We start from the raw sequence: 18,395 nt of genomic DNA on the forward strand, positions 1-18,395 counted from the left end.
TGCACACTTTACCACACTTTCAGAGTAGATTTCAAAACTCAGACCATCTAATGAGATAGAAGTTATTCTTGTCCTATATTCATTCCGGTCATGTTCTATACGGAGCCCTTGGGATATTTAACATAATGCAGTAAGTTTTTCAACACACACAGACACTCCCTCTCACACACAATCATACACACTGTTACATACGCTCTCACACACAAACAAAATATATGACTCTTCAGACAAGTATTCAGTTTAGAATGCAGTAAGCCCATATTTCAACAGCCTGGGTGCAAGGCAAGGGCTGGCTATTTTAGAAACCAGAACTTTATAAATATTTAAAGATCCTGATTTAATTCCAATGAGAGATCTCTCAGGTGCTGTCAGTTACTTTCCATGACTCCTTCATTTCTGATCAGGGGGCGACAGTTTGGAGAGCAATCTCCTGGCAATTTGAGGAGCTGCCTCAGTTAGAACCTGGCAGCTGGGACCAGGCCTGAGGTGGCTGAAGCAGTTGGATCGTGGAGAAGTGGGTCAGGTGGGGCAGGCAGGGAAAAGCATGCCCTACGCTTGCCTGCTTTGCTGGCCTTGACTTTTCTTTGCCACTCTGACTACAGAACTGGGTTCTTCCAGCTGGGCGGCTCCACGTGAGGTGGTCCAAACCCTTCTGCCTCAAGGTCAAGTCGACTGCTCCATTGGTTCAATGGATATTTGTTCTAGAACATACAGAGCAGAGAGGAGACTTGCAGGATGGTTCCTCCACCAACCCAATGAAAGGCCCAGGCTCTCAAAGTTCACCTTGGCCTGGAGAGTTTAGCGTGTTGCTGGGAGAGCTAACTTGGCCAGAATGGAAATTCAGGAGAGGAGAAAAAGAGCGTGCTAGAATTCTCTCTCCAGTGCCAAAGATCAACTCATCTCTCAGCCATCACTGCCCGTCCTCTCGGCATCTCCACACAGCAAAGTCTGCGTGAAAGTGAAGGCAGAGCTGGTGGAAGTTGTGCATTATCTACATCCTGGAGGATGGAGTTCTGGAAGACCTGCCAAGCTCTGCATTCGGAGGGTCTCTCCTCCCAGAGACTGGAGCTCTGGAAGAAGCCTGCAAGAGGGCCTGGCTGTTCTTCGTATAGAGCAAGCAAGCCCCTTTGTTTCACTGCTTCTCATTTACTTGGATGAATTTCAGACCTCTCTTCTGGCTCTCAGGCTCTCTCTCTCCTGCCCTTCTGATTTGGCAAAGAATGAAGAATGACATTTTTCTACTGTCTCTGCTCAGTTTTCTTGGACTTTTTTTTAAAAAATGGGCTTCACAGTTTTCAACTCCAAACTCTCTGTTACAGAGAGTTACATCATAGTTTCTTGTTGAAGAGGACAAAGGCTTAACTGCATGGGAACTAACATGCAAATTAAAAGTGAAAACATTCTTCCAAAAATCTGAAGAGGTCAAAAAAAAAAAATCCGTATTTTTTTAAACATCCAGATTTCATTAAGATATTTTGATGGAAAGAGCTAGAAAATCTTGGGAAGCAATTGGACAGGCTAGATCTCAGTTGGCATATATGTAAAATGAAGTTATGGTCTTCACTGGCCTTATATTGTTTGCTTCTGATGAAATATGGTCTTAGCCCATTAAGTTACATGCATAATTGAAGCTAGAAATCAAGTACGGGGATAGATTTGAGATCAATTTCTATTCTAATAACAAAAATAAAAACATATTTATTCTCCAAAACAATGGGCTTTAGCATTTTTCAATTTTGTTTTCTTCTAAGTCTCACACTCTGGGGATCTACCAGTGTCCTTGAGGAATCTTCTTCTACTCACAGGCTCCATTCCTTTCATGGGAATGTTGTCTTTCTTCTTGATGGTCCCGCCCAAGACACATGTCCTCCCTGAAGCCTCCCATAACCCTTTGGTTCACACCAATCTTTCCCTCCTTATCCTCTCGGGCAATCTATGGAACCATGTAGTTTAACACTCAATCACACATGGCCTTGCCTTGCTTCACCCCCTTGCCTTCCCCTGTATGTTAAGTGGAGGCACGGGGGGATGGACAGACCAATGTACTAAGGTAAATAAACAAAGGGCTCTCATCTCCACAGCATCATGTCTTCATCATGTGAACATCGGGCAAGCACCTCAACCATTTGAAGCCTCAGTTTCCTTGTGTATCAAATGGAGGTGTTACGTTGCTTGTCACATAAAAAAGTTGTAATACTAACTGTAATAGTAAGTGAACTAATGAAGCAAAAATACTTCATAAACTGAAAATCCTGGAACATATAAGGAGTATCAATAATATTGAACTTCTTGTCTTCCATTTGCTTCTAACCTTCCCACAGCGGCTAGAAGAGTGTTGAACACACAGTAGGAAACCAACAAACATTGATTGCATAGAATGTCTCTTTTTGCCACAGGGTAACCTTTACAGGTTCCAGCTTCTGGAAGGTCTACTACAAAGCACAAAGCAAGACTTAATGAGGATGAAAATGATTTGCGGGCCCTGTCTGTTCTTTACACAAGGATTTGAAAAGCTAAGTTTAGATTCTTCTCTACAATTTTCTAGGAAGCTGGCTTGAGAGTTTTGTTGTAGAGGATTTTCTGGGAAGATGATGGCGGAAGCCTGAAAGTTTAGCACACACTGTGAGATGATTTTTTTCCTTCTTTCAGGAACAGAATATTAACAAATTAGGATCATTATTTAATAGGTCAGAGGTCACTATATTATTTCCTGTAAAATAGATTCATGTTTATACTAAGGGAAAGAGAGAAATACCTATGCTCTTGGTGAGAGCCCATTTGATTAAGAATTTGGTTAGCTTGCTCCTTGGTATTTCTCCACAGATAAACTTTCCCTTGAATTCTGAAGATGGTGATAGACTTGACTGAGGACCAGAATGAGCACACTCTTTTCTTTTGTTGCACTAGTGGCCTGCGGGTGGAGGGGGACTTGGTTTTAGCCCTGAGGCTCCGAGCCACTCAGATACTTGAAGAATTCACCTTCAGGTTGAGGCCTGAAAGGAATGTGTGATATTTGTGCATATGATTTGGCTATTAAGATAGTGGGTAAGATCAGCTATTCTTCAATAAAAAAATAAAAATGAATAAAGAAAAAGATAGTGAGTAAAGAGCAGGTGAATCCTTTTGGTCAGCCTCTCCTTCTAGGAGTTCTACAATCTCTATCTCACCGTGATGGAATAAAAACTAAGTGTGGACTGTTCCAAATAGGGGAGACAGCGTCAGGATTTACAGCACCCAACAGAGATCCTGGGTTCTGCATCCTGACTGAAGCAACCCTGTCCCTCTTCCCCTGTTCCAATGGACACGTATCTAAATATCAAACTGGTGTGGGGAGAGCTGCAGGCTCCAAACTGAGGCCCCGTCCATCAAAAGCACTCTATTCTCCTTCAAATGCTGTTTAGAGGGGATTGAGGAAACCATATCTCAGTGTGCACCTCATTCACTGATGAAAATTTCCCTTTAAAGACATTTTAAAGGCATTCATCGAAAGGCTTGTCGGTTCAAGATTTTGTGAGAAAACTGTGGAATAAATGGAAATAAGTAAGATATGATCCTCTTCGCGATAACTCTCTATCTGCTGGGGGAGCCAGAGCTGTACAGAGGCAATGATGGCACTAGACTATTGTTAAGTGTTGTAATACATGTGCAAGAATTCATTGAAAGAGCCAGGAGGAAGCCATCTGTGTGGGCTGAGGGAGTAAAGCAAGCTCCTTGGAGGAGGAAGACAATCTAGCAAGGGCTATCCATGGGGATCAAACCAGTATCTTCAGTCACTACACTTTCGCTTCACAAGGCTTCAGCACCAGGTTGATCAAAGAGGGCCTTGAGGAGTATTTGACATGCCATGTTGGAGAAAAGGTCCTAGAAATCATGTTCAGTCTTTAGATACGGGACTTGGTTCAGCACTATTAGCCTTTGAGATTTTTCTCATCTCCTTCTGTACATCTTTTTGGTCTTTATGATTCTTGTTGGCCACTAGCGTGCGGGGGCTCTGATCTAGGTACTGTCAAAACTATTTGAGTTTCAAGTAACATAAGCCAACTCAAGAGCGCTCCAGCAAAAAAAAAATGAATTTGCTAAAAATGTGAATGCCTTATGAAACCCAAGTGGAGGAATATAGTTGAGTCTCAGAACAGAATTGCTATCAGAAGCTGGAAAAGCTGCTAGGGATCCAGGCATATCTCCCCCACTCTCATTTCTGCTTCTCTCTGAGCATCTTTTTCATTCTTCTCTTTATATATCTGTTCATACTGCTTCTCAGTCCATATAAAAAAGAGATGGCTGCCCCAGATGTCAAGTTTTTAATGTGTCTGTCATATTCTATCATTCACATGAATTAACTGGTTATCTCTGAATTCCTATTTCACATTCCATGTAAAGAGAACCTATTTATTATTTTTTTTCAGGTTTTATTTTTAATTTTATTGAAGTGTAGTTGGTTTACAATATTGTATTAATTTCTGCTGTATAGCAAAGGGATTCAATTATACATATATATATTATACACATATATATATATATATATTTTCATATTCTTTTCCATTATGGTTTATCACAGGATATTGACTATAGTTCCCTGTGCTATACAGTAGGACCTTATTGTTTTTCCATCCTATATATATCATACTTTGCATCTGCTAATCCCAAACTCCCAATCCTTCCTTTCCCCACCCCCCCTGCCCCTTGGCAACCACAAGTCTATTCTCTATGTCTGTGAGTCTGTTTCTTTTTCGTAGATATGTTCATTTGTGTCACATTTTAGATTCCACATATAAGTGATATCATATGGTATTTGTCTTTGTCTTTCTGACTTATTTCACTTAGTATGATAATCTCTAGGTCCATCCATGTTGCTGCAAATGGCATTATTTCATTCTTTTTTATGACCGAGTAGTATTCCATTGTATATACATACCACATCTTCTTTATCCATTCAACTCTCAATGGACATTTGGGTGTTTCCATGTTTTGGCTATTGTAAACAGTGCTGCTATGAACATAGGGGTGCATGTATCTTTTCGAATTATAGTTTTGTCTAGGCGAACCTGTTTAAACTAACTTGAGCCATGTGTCTCCCTTTGGTCCAGTTAAGCGTCTAACACCCATTTCTAACTGCAGTGGGTGTTGGGTTCCCAACGCATTCAAGCTATTCTCTGACAGCAGCTGGGTGTCCTACAATTCAACCCAGTTCTGACACTATTTACCTGGAGAGAGCATCAGATCCCACAGGCTCAGGGCTCAGTCCCACAAGACTGACCTCCACTTCAGATGCCAATCTGAAGCCCAGGTTGTTACCTGTGCTGCATGACCGACTGGCTATAGATTGTAGGTTCCAGTGACCTCCTCCTTGGGTTATAGGTTAAGGGCTCAGTGCTATGAGACTGCCCCCCTCCTTCAGACCACAAGTCCAGGTAGTCGCCTAGGCTTCTGACCAGCTGGCTACAAATCAAAGGTTCCCACGATCTCCTCTTTGGATTTGATTAATTTGCTGGAGTGGCTCACAGAACTCAGAGAAACATTTTACTTACTAGATTACTGGTTTATTATTACCATTATCATTATTTTTAGCAAGGAATGGAAATATCTGGAAAGTTTCGTTTAATATGATCATAAAATGAGTTATCATTTTGTGTTGCTTGATATATTGTTTCTTGATATGTAAGTGCTCCTTTACAGCAGAGAGATACCTGTGCCTGGAGCCTCTTGCGGAGCCCCCAGCCCAGGGTCAGGAAGGGTGGACATCTCTTCCTGGGATGCACAGAGACTAAGGCGGTGGGTGGGGACGGCAAAGCGCCCAAGGCCTTGCCCTTACAGTGATGTGGTAGCCATTCGTCACCCCGATGGTCTCCAGGGAGTCCTCCAAGTACTGGCTGTCCTCCTGTAGGATGAGGGGCCTCAGCCCAAGCTGCTGGAACTCATGGCTGTCTGCATAGAGCTGCCGCACGTGGACGGCGAGCGCGTGGCCTGAGGTCCTTTGCGGTACTGGTGCCCCACGGTGGCCGACTGCTGGATCTCCTGCGAGGAGGGCTGGGTGCGCGGGGTCAGCCCGGAGGCCGCCAGCAGCTCGGGGTCCCGGGTCTCGGAGCGCCCTCACTGGTGGTCTGGGCTCTCCGCGACATCTGCACGCAGCAGGCCAGGCCAGGTGCCCCCAGCGCGCGCGCACACAGGGAGTAAGGTGCCCGCTTCGGGCTCCCGGGGTCCCTTAAGGTACTTTCCTGGAAGAGCCAGTCACTTCTCGTGAAGGTACAGGTGGTGGAGGGTGTCGAGGCCCCCTTCCAATATTGCTCTGCCCCGAAAACCCAGGGTGGACTCCGCCTAGAGAATCTGGGAAACTCCAGCCGAGCGGGGAACCGGGATCACCAGGCAGCTGCCTCTGCAGGCCCCACTCGACTCGGACACGGAGCCTGCCTCGACGCCTCTGGAACTTTCCACAGACAGACTCGGGCTGGAGAAATGCCGAGGTCCTGGGCTCTTCAGGCCCACCAGGTGCAAGGGGTCATCCTGGAGGTGGGAGACAGAGGCAGTGTCACAGATGGGACCTGAGATGGGGTCGTTGCCAGGCCAGACTGACATTGTAGGTGGACGGGTTGGTCACAGCCTTGTGCTGCAGGGGTCACGTGTCGGGGGGCTGGTGGACGCTTTGCACCATCAGTGAAGCGCAGGATTTCCTTCCTACGGAAGGCAATCGGGGATCCAGGTATGCATGCTATTTTAACTGACCTCAGCGCTTCACTTCCTTTGTTTCTTACTTGCTCAGCAATCTGTGGGCGGTGCGCTCAGGCAGGGACAGCATCAGTGTTCAGACGATGTCTCTCTGTCGCCTTCTCCTAGGCTTTCTTTTCTTTTTAAAAATTTTATATTGGAGTAGAGTTGATTTACAATGTTGTGTTAGTTTCCGGTGTACAGCAAAGTGATTCAGTTATACATAGATTACTGGTTTATTATAAAAGAATATAACTCAGGAACAGCCAGATGGAAGAGATACATGAGGCAAGGTATGGGGAAAGGGGGCGGAGCTCCCATGCCCTCTCCAGGAGTGCCACTGTCCTTGAATCTCCACCCGTCCATCCACCTGGAAGTTCTCTAAACCTAGTCTTTTTGGGTTTCATGGAGGTTCCATTCTATAGGCACGGTTGATTAAATCATTGACCATTGGTGTTTGACCTCAAACTCCAGCCCCTCTCCTCTCCCCAGAAGTCGGAGGTGGGGCTGAAAATTCCAACCCTCTAATCACAAAGTTGGTTCTCCTGGCAACCAGCCCCCATCCTTAGGTATGGTCCAACAGTCACCTCATTAACATAACAAAAGACACCTTTATTGCTCTTAGCATCAGAAATTCCAAGGGTTTTAGGAGCTCTGTGACAGAAATGGGGATGAAAACCAAATATACATTTGACTCTTGAAGTACTCAGGGCTTATGGGTGCCAATCCCTGTGGAGTCAAAAATCTGAGAGTACAGCTCTCTCTGCCTCAGAAACAAAGGAATTGATAAATGACTTACCCAAGGACAGGAAGTTGAAACAGTTTGGATAGAATCAGGACTCAATTTTGATTCCACCTATTTTGACCTCTAATGGAACACAAACTCTTCCCCACATTTAGTTAAAGATATGTAAAATGAAAATACAGGCATTATATTTATCGGAAAAAAATATCATGTATAATTAGACCCACGCTGTTCAAACCAATGTCGTTCAAGGGTCAACTGTGTATTTCTTTTAACAAATCACAATATCACACCGATCGCCTTTGTCCATAGGCTGGGTCAAAGAGTATAAACACAACTGTCAGTGTCCCATTCCTGTGATAGAAAGAACTTCTTTAAAAAAGAAGTATTGCTCAGACACTGGGCAGATCACTCCCTCCCACCTCATCTCTAAAAAGTACCTACGACCTATCCCTTTCCAAGTGCCTGTGCTGCAGGAGAATCACAAATGACCAGGTTAGGGAAAGCTCGTGTATAGGGAGAAATCAGAAAAAAGAGCATTACTAACTTTAGATGCCATCCTTCAGAATAACAGTGATGTGAACCTAATCTTTGTGAACTCAAGCTTTGGCCATATCAAGGTTGTATTTCTGAATATTCCTACAGTGCATACAAAAACTTCATTTTCCACCAGGTACATCATTCTGCCTTACAGATGTGTATATGATGCTCCCAAACAAGGCAGGGTCATGAAGGCCCTAGCGAGTCCAAACTCTTTGGTCTCAAACACAAGCCCTTTTAGACTCTCAGGGCCTTTGCTCCTTCTCCAGTCTCAACTATGATCGCTCCTGATCTTGCAATTTATGTTGCAGACATTTAGAACTGCATGTAATTCCTGAAACAGTGCATACTGTTTGTGACTCCATGCCTCTGGACATCCTATTCCCTCTTTCTGGAACCTCCTTCTCGTCACCTGTCCATATCACAAACTCCTAATCACCTGTTAAAGCTGACTCAAATATATTCCCCTCCAGGAAGCTCTCCTTGAGACTTACACACACACACACACACACACACACACACACCCCCCACTGAATGGGATGACAAAGTGGCCGAACCCAGCACAAAGTGGCACTCTGAGGCTGGGGGCCTCCATGCAAAGCGCCACCTCTAACCCTTCACTTTTTCTTCATTCATGAATTAGTCACATATACTAGATGTGACCTTAAACTCCTTAGGACCGCTTTGTTTTATTTATCTTCATGTTTATTCCCCTGTAAACACCTCTTTGGACAGGAAAGTAGTGTAGCTTGGAGATTAAGCACAAAAACGCTGGACAGATGGTCAGATGGACCCATCTTTGTTCAAATCGTAGCTTTTCCAACTCTTAGCTGTAACCCTGTGCAAGGTATCTCAATCTCTAAGTCTGTGTTCACACCTATAAAATAGGAATAATCTTAAGACTTACCTGTAAGGGTTATAATGTGGTGATTTAATGAGATAATATGTGTAATCTAGAAAGCCTTCAACAAATGTTAGATATTATTATAAAAAATCTTCTGAACAGAATTTCTCTGTGGTTTGATGACTTGGAAGGGACTCTATTTCAACAACAACAAATCTTGTGTACCTTGGGGATCCTTCCTAAAAACAATGATAAACCATTGTCCATTAGATGGGCTAAAGTGCTGGTTACCAGGAGGTTCTGGTCAATAAGTTCAGTTTCATCTCCTGCGCGCTTTTTAGCTTTGATTTATTTTCCCTTTTCCTAGGTGGGTAAGAATTGGAAATACAGGCTGAGCTTTGATTTTGCACCTAGGGATTCTCTTCAACAGCCACGAGACTACTGGGATGAAATGTCCTTCCAGAGCTCTCTCATCCTTCTCCCTGCTTACCAGCCAAGCCTGTGTTCAATTCATCCCAGAAAAATGTCCAACTTGAAACAACAAAGGAGTTTCTGTAAAGTTCTAGAACTCAGACCTTCTCAGCCAGAACTCCAGGGGGAATAACCTCTTATTCTGCAAGAGAAAGCAGAGATTGGGGGGAAAGAGCAAAGGAAAATAAAAAAAAATCTCTCTCTCTCTCTTATACATACAAACCCTGCTCTGTATGTGAGCTATAGGATTTTTGAATTTATAAGAAAATACAGCTTTTTGTTAAGTCTGCTGGGGACAGCGCTTCTTTCTGGATCTCACTGGAGGGTGATCCATCTTGAAGTGTGCCCACATCCTCAAAGGCACAAGGACCAAAGGTTTGGAGCATCTCTGCACACTCACCCACCTTGGCATGCTTTCTCCAGGCCACTCATATACTGGCTCATTGTTTCGTCCATTCTTTCATCTCTTTTTCTCTCTGTATTTCTCCCCTCTCCCCTCTCCTGTCTTTTCCTCCTCCTACTTCTCTCTCCCCTGCCGTCATTGGAGGAGGCTATACATTCCTGGTCATAATTCTGTTCTCAACACTAAGAGATGGGACCCATTTCCACCTCCACAAAATCAGCCCCAGGACTGTGTTCATCACGCCTGAGCACAGCTTTTTTTGTGGGCAGACACATGCCCGGAGGGATTCTAGCCCCGGAACACTGCCCGGCAGCCTCTTGCCTCGCGCTATAGAATGCGGATAATGTTGCCCCATCCAGAAAAGCCTGCACTTCCAGAGCTGCTGCTATTGGGCCCCAGCCAAGCTCCTCTTTGAGCTGTTTATTTTGAAACCATTTCTTGTTGGATTCTGCAACAATCAGTCTCAAAATTAAAAAAAAAAAAAAAAAACAAAACATAAAAATAAATGGCCTGATCGCCACACACTGATTAACTGGCCCGGGAACGTGATAGATCTCTGGCATGATGCAAATAACTATTTTAAATCTGCTGCCACGTTTCTAAATATTAGTATTAGGATTAAAAAGAAATGTCTCCTACCCCAAATAAAAGAACATGAGGTTTAGGGCTGAAGGGAGTTGATTCTGACATTGGTTATGATGTTTTTAAAAATATATTTCAATTTGGAGAAAACGAGATAGGGGATAACTGGGTACCGGAGAGAGTTGGGGTTTTTTCTTTTTCTTTTTCTTTCTTTCTTTCTTTCTTTTTTTTGAGAGGGGGTTGGGTCTGAAGCCGTGCATGTCAGAGAATTTACCCAGGAGGATGGCAAACCTGCGGCAGAGTCAATTTAGTTACAAGATCAAAATCTCTTGACTCACAGGAGACCGTGTTAAAATGTTGGGAACAGCTACAGATCTTTAAAAATCATGCTTCTGCAGCAAAACCAGATTCTGAATTGCTTTACAGGCTCTTCAGTTATAAAGCCCCTTTCAATCTGGCAGTTTTGGGTCCAAGCCGTCAGGATGTTTAGGAAGCTGTGAAACGAAGGCATTGACTTCATGCAACCTGCCTCCCCCCACCTCCGCCCCAAATCCCAGCCCCGACCCAGGTCAGGTCCAGTTGCTAGAAGGACAAGAAGAAAAAGCAAAGTCCCAGACTAGGGCTGATTTCCAGGTGTTTGTGGAATGATGGGTTGCAGGACTAGGAAGCCACTCTCTGATGCTCGCTTGCTAATATGAATAACAAACGTGTTAACATCAGCTACTGGGCACGCACTATATGCCACGCATTGTGCCAAATATTTATGGGCAGGGATCAGCAAACTAGGGCCCATGGACCGTGTCCATTCCATTGCTTCTTTTTGTATAGCCTCTGAGCTCGGAATGGTTTTGACATTTTTTAAATGGTTAAAAGCAATCAGGGCTTCCCTGGTGGCGCAGTGGTTGCGAGTCCGCCTGCCGATGCAGGGGACATGGGTTCGTGCCCCGGTCCGGGAAGATCCCACATGCCGCGGAGCGGCTGGGCCCGTGAGCCATGGCCCCTGAGCCTGCGCATCCGGAGCCTGTGCTCCGCAACAGGAGAGGCCACAGCAGTGAGAGGCCCGCGTACCGCAAAAAAAAAAAAAAAAAAAAAAGATCCAAGGATGAACACCTATTTCATTGCAAAGCCACTCATGCTCTGCCATCCCCTGCCTAACTTCACTCCACGCCACCCTCTTCTTGCCTTTTGCCTGTAAGCCACCCTCATTTTCTTTCAGGTTTACTTCAAAGTTCTTGCCTATGAGGTTCCCATGAAGAAGTACACTCTTCATGTACCTGGCTCCTTTACATCTCTCAGATGAGGTGACCTTAACAAAAAATAGGTCCTGCCCTCTCACAAAGACATCTCCAAATAGCAGTATTTATTTCTTGCTCAAGCAAAAGTGTGTGCAGACATTAAAGGCTGGTAGGCAGCTCCATAATCATGAAGGACCAGGCTCCTTCTTCAACATGCCTTCTGTCTTGGAGTCCAAAAACATTGCTCTAGCTCCTGCCGTCACATATGACTTCCAGTCAGCCAGAAGGAGGAAGAGAAAGTAGAACAGCTTGCCTCTTTTGCTCACCTTGCATTGGCCAGGATTTGGTCAGATGGCCACAGCTAGCTGCAAGGGAGTTTGGGGCAACTAATCTTTTTTCTAGAAGGCTTTATGCCCAGCTAAAAAGTAGAGAGTTCTGGTGATGAGTGAGAAGGGGGGAATGGGTGTGAAAAGACTACTACCATAGAACCTTGTACTTTTCCTTCTCCAACTTGTAGTTAGATCTTTATTTGTTAGTATTTTTGAATGTCTTTTTCTCTCACTAGGCTAAAACTAAGACCTTCTGACCCGTTTCTGCTATGTCCCCAGCACTGAGCAGAGAGCCTGGCATGTTGTTGCTAGCTGCTCAGTATTTTTTGAATGGATGACAAGCGGAGTCAGGCATGGAACTCAGGACGCCAAGCTCTTAGCCAGTTTCCCCAGCTCTAAGCCAAGGTGTAGGTAGAGGTCACCTTATCTTTGTTAAGCTACAAGATAAGAGAATTCCAGGCAGAGAGTATACAGGTGGGTGATCTATTCCTGACCCTCTGGGTAAAGTTATATTGTCTGATCAATGATTGCCCACCTGATGAGAAAGACACCCAGTGAGAATGTGATATGATGAACACGTGCACGGGTCAACAGCAAAGGCTTAGCTCAGTAGCAAGAGGGCTGGTCTCCTGTGTGCAGCCCTCTGCCCAAGTCATGCTTAGCGGTGTCATTTCATGAGCCCCAGATAACAGGGATGTCACCATGGGTCCATTATTTGAGCACAGTTAGCACCAACCCTCATACTCTTGAGTGAGATCTCTACTAGCCAAGATCATTTTTATAGCTTTCTCATAGAGAAATATCTTTTGTAGTCACTTAGATTTTTCATTTTGCAGAGTGCTAAGTAGAGACGTCATTTCTCAACTGCCTGCTATGTGCCTGGAACATCCAGTCTCTGGAACGTACACCGTCAATCAAAGCACTCAACTGCTATGAGAGATTGTCAGTATAACCAGTGGAAGAAACAATGTTCTGCGTTCACCAAACCATTTCTTTTTCCTCTTGAGCTCGCAGGAAGGTTACATTTCTTGTCTCCTCTTTGATGGGAGGGCGGGTGGCAGGGAAGGGTACGTAATCAGATCTGGTCAGTGGAATGTGGGTAGAAACAACATATGCTATCTCCAGGCCAGGCTCCTTCTTTTCCTCTGTCTTCCCCTTCCGTGGTGTGGTGGCCGTGTGTGAAGATGGTCAAGCTACAATATGGAAGAAGCCTATGCCCCTTAATCCTTGAGTCTCTGTGTGTGACATCCCAGGAGCACCTCTTCAGATTCCCCTGTACGTTATTCAAGTCATGCTCTGATTACCAGCTCGCCAAAGGTTCAAGCCTGCAAGTCTTATTTACACCAAAGCTTCATTGTTGATGGTGAATATATAGATAATTCTAAAGTGTGGAGGTGTGAAGCCTCCACTGGGCAAAATTTTTTGTTTGTTTATTTGTTTTTCCAGTTTTATTGAGAAATAATTGTCTACATCATTGTATAAGCTTGAGGCATACAGTGTGATGATTTGACTTACATATACTACTGTAGCATGATTATCACAATAGGTCCAGCTAACATCCATCATTTCATACAGATACAATATAAAGAAAAGAAAAGAAAAAAACTAAATAATAAAAAAACTAAATAATTTTTCTCCTTGTGATGAGAACTCTTAAGGTTTACCCTCTTAACAACTTTTCTATATATTACACAGCATTCATCATGTTGTACATTACATCCCTAGTACTTATCTATCTTATAACTGAATATTTGTACCTTTTGACCACCTTCTGCAAATTTCCCCTCCCCCACCCCTTCATCTGTGGTAACCAAATGTCTGATCTCTTTTTCTATGAGTTTGTGTTTTTTTTTGTTTGTGGTTTTTAGATTCCACATGTAAGTGAGATCCTACAATATTTGTCTTTCTCTCTCTGACTTATTTCACTTAGCATAATGCCTTCAATGCCCACCTATGTTGTTGCAAGCGAGAGGATTGTCTCATTTTTTATAGCTGAATAATATTCCATTGTGTGTGTGTGTGTATATATATATATATATATATATATATATATATATGGCCAGCTTCTTTATCCATTTATCCTTTGATGGACACTTGGGTTGTTTCTACTTCTTGGCTATGGTAAATAATGCTGCTATGAACATGGCAGAACAGGTATCTTTTCGAGTTGGTGTTTTCATTTCCTTTGGATATAGTCCCAGAAGTGGAATTGCTGGATTATATGGTAGTTATACTTCTTTTTTTTTGAGGCTCCTCCATACTGTTTTCCTTAGTGACTGTACCAATTTACAATCCCACCAACAGTGCACAAGGGTTCCCTTTTTTCCATATCCACACCAGCATTTGTTATCTCTTTGGATGAGGACCATTCTAACAGGTGTGAGGTGATATCTCATTGTGGTTTGAGCATCTTTTCATGTACCTGTTGTCCTTTCATATATCTTCTTTGCAAAATGTCTGTTTAGGTTCTCGGAGTAAACTTTTGATCCATGGGGGTGGGAGCCAGTGGATAAATGCTTCACCCTTTTTCTATCAGATACATAGTTATAAGGCGCATTTCATGCACTTTCTCAGAGTCTGTGGCATCACACACCCCATCATTCTCAGTGGCCAACAACTTGGTGAGGCATCCTTGTATTCACTCTTCCTTCTAACCTGCTTCACCCTCGTTGTTCTCACTCCTGCTGCCTGGTATCATGCTCCCCAATAAAGTGCAGGCACATAAATCCTTTCCCCAGGCTCTGCTTTCTGTGGGACCCCATTTAAGACAACCAGCTGCATAGAGAGCTTTCTGGGAGAGCCACTCAACCAGGAACACCAATGTCGAATTTTGTGTGAACAAGAAATAGATTGTGATTGTAGTAAGCTATTGAACCTGGGTTTGTTTATGACAGCAGCTAACGCTAATTACCCTCACTAACATATTACTCTCTTTTTACAGATCTGAGGACTGAGTTCAAGGACGTGAAATAACTTTCTGTTAGTCACACAGTTTGTGTTAGGTTCAACCAAGGTTCACATAACTTGCACTGACATGCTTCTGTAGAAGTTTTGCTTAGCACTGAACGTGTTTAATTTGCTCTGCAGAGTTCTGTTTATTTCCTATATGTGTGGTGGTGATTTAGGCACTTAAAGCCGGCCAAGAGTGGTGTTTCCTGAATTTCTCTTGGTCAAGTGCTAACGAGGTCTTTGGGTGCTGGACTGTTCCTCCAGAAATCTCCAAATGAAGCTTTCCCCCGAGGATGCTCCCCACTATGTAAAAGGTTTTAACAATGAAAGGGAAGAGCAACTTGAAAAAACCCGACTCTGGGCTCTGAACAGTTTTTTGGTTCAAGAATTAAACCATAAGATCCAGCAATCCCACTTCGGGGAAAACCATAATTTGAAAAGATTCATGCACCCCAATGTTCATTGCAGCACTATTTACAATAGCCAAGACATGGAAGCAACCTAAATGTCCATTGACAGAGGAATGGATAAAGAAGATGTGATACATATATACAACGAAATATTGCTCAGCCATTAAAAAGAATGAAATAATGCCACTTGCAGCAACATGGATAGACCTAGAGATTGTCATACTGAGTGAAGTAAGCCAGAGAGAGAAAGAGAAATATCGTATGATATCCGTTATATGCAGAATCTAAAAAGAAATTATACAAATGAACTTCTTTACAAAACAGAAACAGACTCACAGACTTACAGAACGAACTTGTGGTTACCAGGGGAGAAGCATGGCAGGAAGGGATTGTTAGGGAGTTTGGGATTAACATCTACACACTGCTATATTTAAAATGGATAACCGACAAGGACCTACTATATAGTACAGGGAACTCTGCTCTATGTTATGTGGCAGCCTGGATGGGAGGAGACTTTGGGGGGAGAATGGAAACTTGTGTAGGTATGGCTGAGTCCCTTTGCTGTGCACCTGAAACTATCACAACATTGTTAATTGGCTATACTCCAATATAAAATAAAGAGCTCAAAAAAAAAGAAGTACCAAATTTCACTTAACTAATTACCCATAGGTAGGCATTCTAGATTGTTTCAATTTGATTTGTTGTTATAAAAATTACTGTAATGAACATTCTTGAATATATATCTTTACATACTCATGCTGTTATTTCTGTGAAATAGAAGCCTAGAAATAGAATTATTAGGTCACATCTAACATTTTAATAGATACTGTTAATTTTCCATCCAAAATATTGTACCAATATTTAGGTAGAGTCTGGATCTGCTCTATTCTCTTTACCCTCTCCTGCACTTAATGTTCTCAAGGTCGTTTTTTTCCCCCCATTTTATAAAGTGAAAATAATATCTCATTGTTGCTTTTACCCATTTCTTTAGCGTGTGGCAAGGCTGAGCATCATTTCACGTTTGTTGGCTGAATGTGTTTCTTCTGTGAATGGCCGCTCATATCATGTATCACTTGTCTATTGTGTTTTTTGGTTGTTGTTATTTCTTCTCATTAATTACTATTGAACCCCTACTGTTGTGAACCTGTCAGATAGATTGCCCTCATGGAGCTTCCAGTCCAGCAGGGAGGAGAGACCTTGAACAAAGGTAAAAAGAAGCAAATGCAGCCTATGAAAATGTTGTATCCGGTTCTGTGGGAGCACCTAACAGTCTTGGGTGGGATGAGCAGGGAAGGCTTCCAGGTGGATGAGCTATTGAATAGTAGGAGGAATTGGCCACGTGAAGGCAGACAAGGGGATTAAATTCGAGGATAAGTAAGAGGCAAGCATGAAGGCAATTAGGAGCCTCTGGTCTGGCTTTATTACTTACTTACATATCTATAGAAATATAACCGCTTGTATCCACAGACTGACGAGACCAGGTGATATTGATTGTAATGTAATCGGTCCTTTGTATTATTAATAACAGTAATAATAATAGCTAACATTATTGATCACTTAGTATGCTCCAGATAATTCTTTGAGTACCTTATATGTATTATCTCATCTAATTCTACACTGGATACTATTTTAATATTCCCATTTACTGATGAGGAAACTGAGGCGCAGCCAGGGAGTAGTGAAGCCTGTTGTTTGCACCTGTGTAGTAAGTACTCCCTGTGTCAGGAAATTTCTATTTCTGTTGTGTTCCCCTTAGTATCCACTTTAAGAACAGGGGCTTCATTGCGCTTCCATCACATCATTGCTGTGTCATGTTGGGACCAGGACTCTGACATTAGATTCTTCTTCTGTAAAACAAAAATAAGGATGATAATGATACTTAACATTGCTAGATCACTTTGGTAAGTAGGATTATATTTCAGTTAAAAAAAATTAACCTTATAATCACAAAGTGTTATTTCTCACTCATGCTCCATTGTGAGTTGTCTGGGAGCTCTGCTCCACATCTCCTTTCTCCAGGACTTCAGCTCTCAGGGGCTCCATTGTGGCGTGGGCTTCTGCTGTCCCTGTAGCAGGGGATGGGGGCACCATAGTGTCCTGCACTAGCAGCCATTCGGCAGTGATGCATATTCTTCCACTTTCATTTCATTGGCCAAAGGTAGACATGTGGGCACACCTGAGGTCCAGCATAGGAAAAGGCAGTCCTTCCAGGTGTGTGGAGGAAGAGGACCGAGACCACTGGTGAACTACCATAATCCACGTGCCAACTCGGTTCTGCATTCTACTGTAACAACTCTGTGTAGTAATTGTGATTGCTGTGCCCATTTTAAAGATGAGGAAATTGAGGCCCAGAAAGGTTGAGTAACCTGCCCAAGGTCACTTGGGTAGTAAGTGGGAAAGCCAAGTTGCAACCCCATCAGTCAGTGCCCAGATCCCATACTCTTAAGCCACCCTCCACGTTTACCTTACAGGGTTATTGTGAGAACAATAGATAGGAAGAGATTTGAAAAATGTAAATTACCATAAGGAGATCTGCACTGTTGTTGGTGTTGCTACTGCTGCTTCCTCAATGTGCAGGTCTCAGGAAGTCCTTCGGTGAGGAAATTGATTTGATTCCGCCCCCACCAGTGGCCTCCTCCCTCTCCACTCCCCAGCCATAAAGACATAGATTTTTCAGAAGGTGTTGCTGTCTTTGTCATGAATGAGTCCCACATGAACAACCCTGCACACAATCTTTTTCCAGTCCGGGTCCCATTAACCTAAAAATCTCAGGCAAGTACGGTGATTAGAATGAATAAACATCAGTCACCAAAGGGCCAGCTCTGTGAATAAGTCAGGTAGCACAACGTAAAGTGGGATAACACGTCGTAAATTAATGTGGTTAAAATGCATACTTGATAGTGATCCCAAGGAAGGCTATTTACCATCAGCACTTGACGCAACAGGAGCAGTGTGGAAGCCAAAGCAATTTGCATCGCATGGAAACACTCAGGTTTGCCACTGCTGACAAATTATCAAACACTTTGGCTGTCCTCCACGCGCAGTGCTGTTTAATGTTTACCTAAAAAGCAATGGGGCAGGGATGTGCTCTGTGTGCCTTGCAAATGGGGAATGATAGAGGTCAGTAGTGATGCACAAAGCAAAGCAAAGGAAATCTATTTTAGTAGCCATTCCCCTCCCTGGGC

Source organism: Monodon monoceros, unplaced genomic scaffold (genome assembly GCF_005190385.1).
Source record: "Monodon monoceros isolate NGI ecotype Baffin Bay Population unplaced genomic scaffold, NGI_Narwhal_1 Super_Scaffold_10, whole genome shotgun sequence".
NCBI lineage: Eukaryota > Metazoa > Chordata > Mammalia > Artiodactyla > Monodontidae > Monodon > Monodon monoceros.